Source organism: Penaeus chinensis, chromosome 32 (assembly GCF_019202785.1).
Source record: "Penaeus chinensis breed Huanghai No. 1 chromosome 32, ASM1920278v2, whole genome shotgun sequence".
Classification (NCBI taxonomy): domain Eukaryota; kingdom Metazoa; phylum Arthropoda; class Malacostraca; order Decapoda; family Penaeidae; genus Penaeus; species Penaeus chinensis.
Genome location: NC_061850.1, coordinates 21,539,143 through 21,548,777, shown reverse-complemented (window position 1 = coordinate 21,548,777; position 9,635 = coordinate 21,539,143). Strand labels below are relative to the sequence as shown.

Genomic DNA, 9,635 nt, shown 5'->3' with positions numbered 1-9,635 from the left:
GGCTGAAAAAGGGGGCTTCCTTGCCTTTGCCCCTCATGATTTCCTGACGCCGATTAGACCATTAGATAATGCCCACTCTTCCCCCAACGCCCGAGTATATTTACCCAAATCCAAAATAAATAAAAAAAAGCACTTTCCTCCAGATATCTTGCATCACATAAAATACCAGACTTTCACCACGATTAACTAATAATATGATGATAATATGATAAAGAAATACCCAAATACGCCAACACAAAGTAATTGGGGTATGGAAGACGGGGAAGAATGGAGAAGGAGAAGGAGGAGGAGAAGGAGGACAAAGAGAAAGAGAGGAAGATGAGGAGAAAGAGGAAGAGAGGAAGAGGAGTACCAAAAGGGTTAAGGCGGTGGTTGAAGAATACAGGAGGCGGAGGAGGAGGAGGAGGAGGGAGAAAGGATAGGGGAGGGGGACGGGAGAGACCGGAAATCCTAAGCCGGTAACGTTTTCTTCTTTGTGTCGATTTTTTTTTCTTTTATTCAAAGGGTTTATGTGTGTGCGTGTGTGTGTGTGTGTGTGTGAGTCTGTGTGTGTGTGTGGTGGCCGCGTGGTCTAGCAAGCTCGTAAAATTGAAGGCTTTGGCACTAGGATAACGTTCTTTCGCTCATATCCCGTCAACACTCCGTCACGTGGTCGCCAGCTGAGCCTAAATATAGACCTATGGAAAAAGGGTTACATTTCCCTTCCCCCTTTTTTACAAATATAATCCTGTCGGAAAAAAATGTATAAATGGAAATTAAGTCGGGTACTACAAAGAGGTTTCGAACCACTGCTTTACGCGCAAGAAATATCATGTAAAAACGGTCGCCCATCCCGAAACACACACACACACACACACACACACACACACACACACACACACACACACACACACTAAATAAAAATAAATAATAATAATAATAATAAATAAAAATAAATAAATAAATAGATAAATAAAATACACCTTTATTCCCCTCCTACGCACACCTACTCTCTCATTCACCCCTCCTCCCATACCCCCCCCCACACCACCACCACCCACACACGCTGACGAAGCGGCCTTGATCGGCATGCACCCCCGACAGGTGGCGTCGGCGGAGCGAGACCGGACACGAGTCAAGGTAGACATTCCCCGACCTGAGAAAACCTGAGGAGACCTGGCGAGGATACGAGAGAGAGTCTTTGCACTCGCCGTTACGCAAGGCGGCGAGTGGGGGGAGGGGGGGACGGATCAAAGCCTGATGATGGCGAGTTTTAAATTTCATCGTGGTTAGAGTATCACGATTGCAGGAAAAATATCCAGTGAATTACACCCAATGGAAACCGTCTTAGCAAATGACTTTGGAATAGTTTCCGTCATAAAAGAAAAGTCCATACATTCCTACATACCCATATACATACATACATACGTGTGTATATATACATATATATGTATATATATGTATATATATATATTTATACATATCCATGATACAATATGCATTTTTTCGATTATTCTTGCGTAGAAATAACAAACAGAAAACATCCGGGAAATGGTGCCGTCGTTGCGCAAGTTGGCCTGAACTCAGAACATCTGAACAGCCAAGCGCCCTTAAACTACACTTGAAATACACTAAACTATAAAGAATGAATGAATAAATGAATGAATAAATAAATACCGAAATAAATTATGAAATAAATATACCACAGAGGTTGTTTTCAGCGGATCATAACCAATATATATATATATATATATATATATATATATAAATAATAAATAAATAAATATAAATATATATATATGTGTGTGTGTGTGTGTGTGTGTGTGTGTGTGTGTGTGTGTGTGTGTGTGTGTGTGTGTGTGTGTGTGTGTGTACATATATATATATATATATATATATACACACACATACATACATTCATATAAAACAGGAAACAAATAAAATTACACATGAACCCCTACGCGAAAGGAGAGCGAGCCCGAAAGAACCAACAGAAAGGGGGCGCTGACGGAGACGCAGAGGAAGATGAGAAAGCCAGCGCGGCGCCCGAGCCAAGGGCAAGGATGGGGGCGACTCATACAATCGCCAGCCGCAGAATGCCGACACATCCGGCAGGATACACCAGGCACGCTCGCTGCATCGCCTCGACACGCTGCGCAACACGCGACTTGATAGAAATGTTAACAATTATAAACAAATTCATATCTTTGTCTGTCTATGCCTCTCCCTCTCTCTATCTCCCCCTCTCTCCCTCTCCCTCTCCCTCCCTCCCCTCTCCCTCTCCCTCCCTCCTCTCCCTTTCCCTCCACACACACATAACCACGTGACCTAATTCATGCTGCAACATGCCTGCAAATAACCAACCGCAATAACGCACTGAGGGCAACCACATAAAACCTTCCACAATGGAGAGAAACCCGGCCACCTCCTTCGAGCGGTTGCAAAATGCGATCTTTAAGACGGATACACAATGCAAAGCACACGTTCGCCGCTTGCTCACGTAACGCTAAGCCATTCACGCGTCGGGCATATGCATAATCACTTGAGGGACTTCGACCCCATTCCTTAACTCAAAAGAAAAAAAAAATAGATACAATAAAGTGAAATAATGATAGTAAAAAAAAAACAAATCCATCCTAACCTTAAAAAGACAACATTTTCCTTTAACTTCATGGCATCCCCCCCCCCCCCCCCCCACCATGTCAGTCACGAAGATAAGAACCTCCACGTGACCCCCCCCCCCCCTTCTTCCCTCTCCCCAACACCCCAGCAACAGGAGGAAAGGTCTCGCCCTCCGCATCTGGCGCGCTCGTAAGGCATGCACGGCGGCGAGGAGGAGGAGCACCGCCATCCCAGGGCCGCCTTGTTAATCGAATCAAACGCGCGCACACACAAACAACAGCTTCAAACACGTGGGCGAAGCGAAGCGACCGCTTTGGAGATGGCCCGCCGATCAAACAAACACTGCTGGCCCTAAATGGTGGTTCCCTCCCTCCCTCACTCACTATCTGTACCCTTCCCTCCCTCTCTCCCTCTCTCCCTCCCTCCTCCTACCTACACCGGCGCCCATGCCCACAGCTTGGTACCCTCCCGAGGTGCTTGAGCCTTGCACAAACAAAAACAAGCCTGTTGGGAGATGGCAAATGTCAATAAATTATATTTTCACATGTGCATTTAAGGCTTATTAACATTCTAATGGTTGAATGTTATACAGCGGGTCGAGGGTGTGTGTGATATTCGATACCGTACACATGAAACTAATAATAATAAAAATAATAATAATAATCATAACTACGATAATGATAATATCCATAACAACAACAATAATGATGAAAAAAAACATACACATAGGAGTATGTATGACTGCATATCTGTAGAACAAAAGTATTTGTTTAAACCAAAACAAACAATGTAAAACAAACTTCATCCCAGAAACAGGGTAACTGGGCGTGAGAAATGGCACCTGAGAGGCAAATGGGGGGAGACGGAGTGGGATCGAAAGAGAGAGGAGAGAGAGAGAGAGAGGAAGGGGAGAGAGAGCGGGGGGGGGGGGTGAACGAGGGAGAGAGGGAGAGGGAGAGCGAGAGGGAGAGCAAGAGGGAGTGGGAGACGGAATAGTAGGGGATGAGGGGGAAGATAAAGGGGAAGAGATGGGGGGGAATGTGAGTGCCGCGGCCCAAGTCCCCAACGCATGTCGCGCCTGGAGGGTCGGGCGGGAACAGGCAACAGCCAGGTCAAGTGGTGGCGGCTCGTCAGGTCAACGAGGTCAAGCACATAATTAGACGTCGTTACCCCTCGCCATGTCAGGGACGGGGAGGATGATAAAACGGGAAGAGAAGGGGGAGGGGACGGGGGAGAGAGAAAGGAGAGAGGGAGGGAAAGGGAGAGGGAGAGAGAGAGAGAGAGAGAGAGAGAGAGAGAGAGAGAGAGAGAGAGAGAGAGAGAGAGAGAGAGAGAGAGAGAGAGAGAGAGAGAGAGAGAAAAGGAGCATAGGAAAGAAGATAAGAGAAGAAAGAGAAAAGAGATGAGAAGAGTAATATCCAAATCTCACATCCCACAAATAAGTGAACAAGCGTTACGAGGTCATACGGGAAGACCAGGTCACTGTGGGCGAGCCGAGGTCACTGACGACGGAAACAGGGCATGAGAATCACGTCTTCACCGCTACACCTGACACCTCGCTGCTCAGGTCGCCAATGACCTGTCAACAAAACATTCACACAACCTTGCGCGTCTCCCCCACCTCCCTTTCTCTTTCTCTCTCTCTCTCTCTCTCTCTCTCTCTCTCTCTCTCTCTCTTTCTCTTTCTCTCTTCTCTCTCTCTTTCTCTCTTTCTCTCTTTCTCTCTTTCTCTCTCTCTCTCTCTCTTTCTCTCTTTCTTTCTTTCTTTCTTTCTTTCTTTCTCTCTCTCTCTCTCTCTCTCTCTCTCTCTCTCTCTCTCTCTCTCTCTCTCTCTCTCTCTCTCTCTCTCTCTCTCTCTCTCTCTCTCTCTCTCTCTCTCTCTCTTTCTCTCTCTCTCTCTCTCTCTCTCTCTCTCTCTCTCTCTCTCTCTCTCTCTCTCTCTCGTGTGTGCGTTTAATTTAAGAACATGCAATGGCGCCACGTTAATTGCAAAAACAATCAAGGAATCCAAAAATACGACTAATACCCTTATCATCAACATCGACCGATCTGCCTCCTTCGCCCTTGTTGTTGACGAAGGGACAAAGACCACGATCGCTATCTTTACGACAGAACCCATTTGTAACCGGCAACACCCCCCCCCCCTCCTTTTCCCCTCTCTATACCCCCCTTCCACCCCCCTCCCTCCCTACTGTGCCAGCTGCATTTAGCGCCGGAATGGAAATGGCGTCACTGGCATTATGTGTTTGGTGAATCACTTAAGGAATTTCTGATGATGATGGTGGTGGTGGTGCCCGGCCGCGAGTCGGTGTGTGTTGTATTCGGGATTAGGTAAGCCATTGTGTGATTGGGTGCAATAGATAATCATGAGAGGTGCGCTAGAAAAATGAAATATGAATCCAAGTGCGAAGCTAAAGAAAGGCGTGTAGGGGGAAGGAGAAGGACAAGGAAAGAGGGAGAGGATGAGAGGAAGGGAGTTAGACAAATATAGATGGATAGAGAGAGAGAGAGGGTAAGAGAGAAAGAGAGAAAGAGAATGAGAGAGAGAGAGAGAGAAAGAGAGAGAGAAAGAGAGAGAGAGAGAGAGAAAGAGAGAGAAAGAGAGAGAGAGAGAGAGAGAGAGAGAGAGAGAGAGAGAGAGAGAGAGAGAGAGAGAGAGAGAGAGAGAGAGAGAGAGAGAGTGGAATAACAGAAGAGAGGAGGAAAAGGAGATACCGATAACCTATCTATCGGTATCTGGACACACCACCGCACCTGCCCTCCGCCACACACATTGACAGAAACCCATTTCTCGTTACAGGGACCGCCTACCTGCATCCCTCCTCCCACCTTCCCCCACTCCCCCCCACCCCACCCCACCCCCACTCCCCTTGCTTCCTGTCCACCTGCTCATCGTTACCATAATAACTCTACTCGCGTTCTTCGGCCGTTACGGAAAATGCATTTTTTTAAAAATCCCATTTCCCCACCGCCATAAAAGCGAGGAAAGCCAAAATGTGTTAATATTTATGACAAACACTGAAACCCTCCTGATCCAGTTAACCGATACAATAATTATGGTTATTGCACTCCCAACCGCCGACCTTTATTTTATACAAACAACCCGGACACCAATGAGCGACGCCAGGGAGGGGAAATTCCTCTTTAAATCACCCCCCCCCCCCCCCGCCCGAATAGGATCCAGTAAAACATCCCTTTTTGAAAGGGACCCGAATATCACACAACCAGCCTATTGCTGTGGGTATTCTATGTCAACCTCCCCTTCCAAACAAACAAACACACAAACACACACACACACACACACACACACACACACACACACACACACACACACACACACACACACACACACACACACCTGCCCGTTACCCAAATATTTACACTCCACCTGTCCTGGCTCGGCAACCGCATGCCACGACCACGAGGGGATACGGGCGGCCTACCGACGAAATGTTTCGGCTCTCGCTTTGCCTTCCTTTTAGTTTTCTCTCCTTTTAAATTCACTTTTATGTATCTGTGTTTTTTGTTTGTTTATGTAAGTAGTCCAATGTTTTCCTCTTTATTCCCTGGGATCTACATTCCCCCCACTTACCCCTCGTCATTTACGATAGCCCCCCCCCCTCTCACTCACTCACTCTCCCTCTATCTATCTATCTATCTATCTATCTATCTCTCTCTCTCTCTCTCTCTCTCTCTCTCTCTCTCTCTCTCTCTCTCTCTCTCTCTCTCTCTCACACACACACACACACACACACACACACACACACACACACACACACACACACACACACACACTCACTCTCTCCTTCATCTGAATAAGTTTTTAAAAATTCCCCCTCCCCCTCCAACCGCCAGACCTCAGAAACCCAATCAGACCGCGGGGTTAAAAGCCCTTGATGGACAGCTCGGGTCAAGTCAAGCAAAAGGGATTTACGGTCCGGGACAATAGGCCTACAAGAGAGAGAGGGAAAGAGCGAGGTGGACAGTGAGAGGCCAGAGAGGGAACGGGGCGCGAGGTCACTTCAGGTCAGGACAAACACGCTCGGCCGCGGCTCCCTTCGCACCCACGTGAGGAAGGCGAAGACGACCTCGCGAGACAAAGCCCTGTTTGGACAAAGTCAGAGCCCGAGTGCATGTACTCTGGACAAGGCGTCGTGGCCACGCCTGTCTGCTCCTCTTGGGCCGGATACGCGAAGAATGTCCGCAGGATGAGTACGGATTTTCGCCCCGGCCTCAGTTCGGAGAACAATGAAGATAATATTGCGGAAAATCCGTATGCCAATGCGATTGCTGCACGATTATACAAGGGCGATTACCCTATGATCCTTATACCAGAGCAGTTACCCAATGATCGCAACAGCAGGGCCATCACTCCATCGTCACTATACAATTACTATTACTTCATGCTCACTATACCAAGGAAATTATACCCGATGTTCACTATACCAGGGCGATGACTCGGGTACTTCCAGAAAGAGGCTACGTAATCGCCGACGGAGATCTGGGGCTGATATGGATAATTCGCTCGGCTAAGTGCTCTAACAACTCGTATAAGAAGGCTGACGGTAAATTTCCCCCACCCTGTGTCACAACACTAATAATGCCATGACATATGGAATCCTGCTATTATGCTATCACGTACCCCTTTGACGTTATCATGCACGCCACTAATATCATCAAGTGCCTTGGCAATGTTATCACGCACTCTAACGATGTTATTGTCTGCTCTTCCAACAGCCTTCCACTCTCCCAACCACAACGGATAAACAATCGCGCCGAGCCTCCAACCACACCTAACCAAACCCCGTATCTCGTAACACCTCCCACCACCTTACCACTGCCCTGCCCCCCACCACACACCCACCGCAACGCCCATGCCCAGCCCGCCCGTCCGTTAGCCGGGCCGAGCGAGGGCGCGTTCGGGTGCTCGCGCAGGCCGCCCCCTCTCTCGCCGCTCTCACGTTTCCTTCCGCTAATTGCTGGTCCCGGATCGTGTGACTTGAGTAATTGTTTTGACAGTCACCAGCCGGGCCTTTGGTGCTTCGGAAAACACGTCGCGCGTTCAAAACAAACAAACAGAACCATACGAAGAAATCGAGGAATAATCTGAATAAACACACTTAGATGAAAACCAAGAAATGAAAAATGAGCGCTAACAACGAACAACATGAAAACATAGTATAACATACATAGTGAGGTTATCATTATCACTACGATTACCCTCGTCGTTGAACAGCCTTCTCAAAATCATATCGTATATAAAAAAAAAAACAAAAAACAAAAAAAAACAGCTACAGTGCACAAATCACAATCTCGAACACCGACCCTCCCTCCTGCCATTACCACAACACATAGCATCGCTTTAATTACCTCCATAACCACCAACAAAGCACATAATAATGAGCAAGTTAGCGCATAACCACGAGTTCTGTAACATCCCCCCCCCCATGGACTCTCCCCCCGCCCCTCCGCCCCTCTCGCGCTTTCGTCACCGACCCGGTACACCTTCAACCAGGCCAAAGTCGATATACTTTTTGACTGAAAGCAACCGGACTGTTTTTAAATGTCGATTTCTCCGGATATGCCGTGTGTGCGGTTTCGTCGGATGTTTCCCACCACCGCCTGTGTTTGCTTGTGACATTTGAGACTTTGCTTGGCAGCCATCATTTTCCTCATTTCCCATTAGTGTTTATTTCAAACGTTTTCGAAATTTTCTACATTTCCTATTTCGGGTATTCTCTGTGTTATATATGATCTGCTTACAACCTATGCTTGCACCACTCCAGGAAATCTCATATCTCTTGTGTGAGGGCAAGAAATGTGAAATATGTCGAGTAAATTCCCTTTCCGAAGTGTCGCCATGTTTTTGTTATCTTATGACGTCATCGATGACACACACGGTTGGAAAAACCCTGAGGTCACGTGATTCCTCTGTCTCCTATTCGAGGGGCTTTACCTCAACAATACAAAGTTCATTGACTGTTGAGGGATAAAAATACAAACGGATCACGAAAAAACTGAAGGTATTTCTTTATACAATCTACTTTCCGGATTACCTGAGCGATCAAGACAAAACAAACCTAACACTCATCGCCCGGACCACAGCCGCCATCTTGCCCTCACGCCGGGAAAGGAAAGGGAGGGAAGCGGAGAACAATTAAACGCTACTCAATCCGTCTTAATCGCAAGCCGTGGAACTCTCCCGCCCGGTAATGACTGCCTTCCACTCGAACGGCTTCCGCGGAGGTAAACACGACGGCAGAGCGAACCGGGTCCTTTGTCACACAAGAAACGACCCCCTCCCTTTCAGGTCCCCTTTTTATCAATGGAGGGAAAACCCTACGTAGTTTTCGGCTCACGGCAAACGAGAACTGATATACTGCGTGTATAAATAGACGAACAAAAAGATACAACTCGTGAACAGAACAGGAGAGAAAAGGAGAGAGGAGGGCGAAATAAATAAACGACCTCGGGAACACCAGGGTCGAAATTCGTACCAGGGTGTTTGGGAAGGGTGATAATCCTACCCGGAAGTTTGTTCCTGAACAAGGTTTAAAAAAAAAAAAAAAAAAGGTTTTCCACTGAAATGTTAGGTCTGCCCCAGTGTACTGTGCTCTGACCTGCCCTTCTGAACAAACACATAAATGCTTACCCACTCTCTAATAAAAACTGATCAATATAAAAAAGACTGACTGGCCCGTTTCAAAAGTCCGGTTCCTTGGAAAGGCATTCCAATCAAATTATAAATTCGGAGGGGAAGGATAAAAAACGAACGGATCTAATGCATCAATTTTCGACACCGTATTGGAGCGTAGAGATGTACTGTAGAAGGGGACGACTATGCTTGATGGAAATCACCTGTCAAAATTAAATTGCGAAAGGGAGAGGAGTGAGCGAAGTAGGGAGAGGGAGACGAACAAGGAGAGAGTGTAAGCGAGTGTATGTGTGTATATATGTGTGTGTGTGTGTGTGTGTGTGTGTGTGTGTGTGTGTGTGTGTGTGTGTGTGTGTGTGTGTGTGTGTGTGTGTGTGTG

At 47.2% G+C, this 9,635-nt stretch overlaps 1 protein-coding gene across 4 annotated transcripts in view; it reads right to left on the bottom strand.

Moving 5' to 3' along the window:
• The window catches only part of LOC125042533 (cytohesin-1-like), a 265,836-nt gene that overhangs the window by 68,007 nt on the left and 188,194 nt on the right, over nucleotides 1-9,635 (bottom strand). The gene's annotated exons all lie outside the window — the stretch shown is intronic.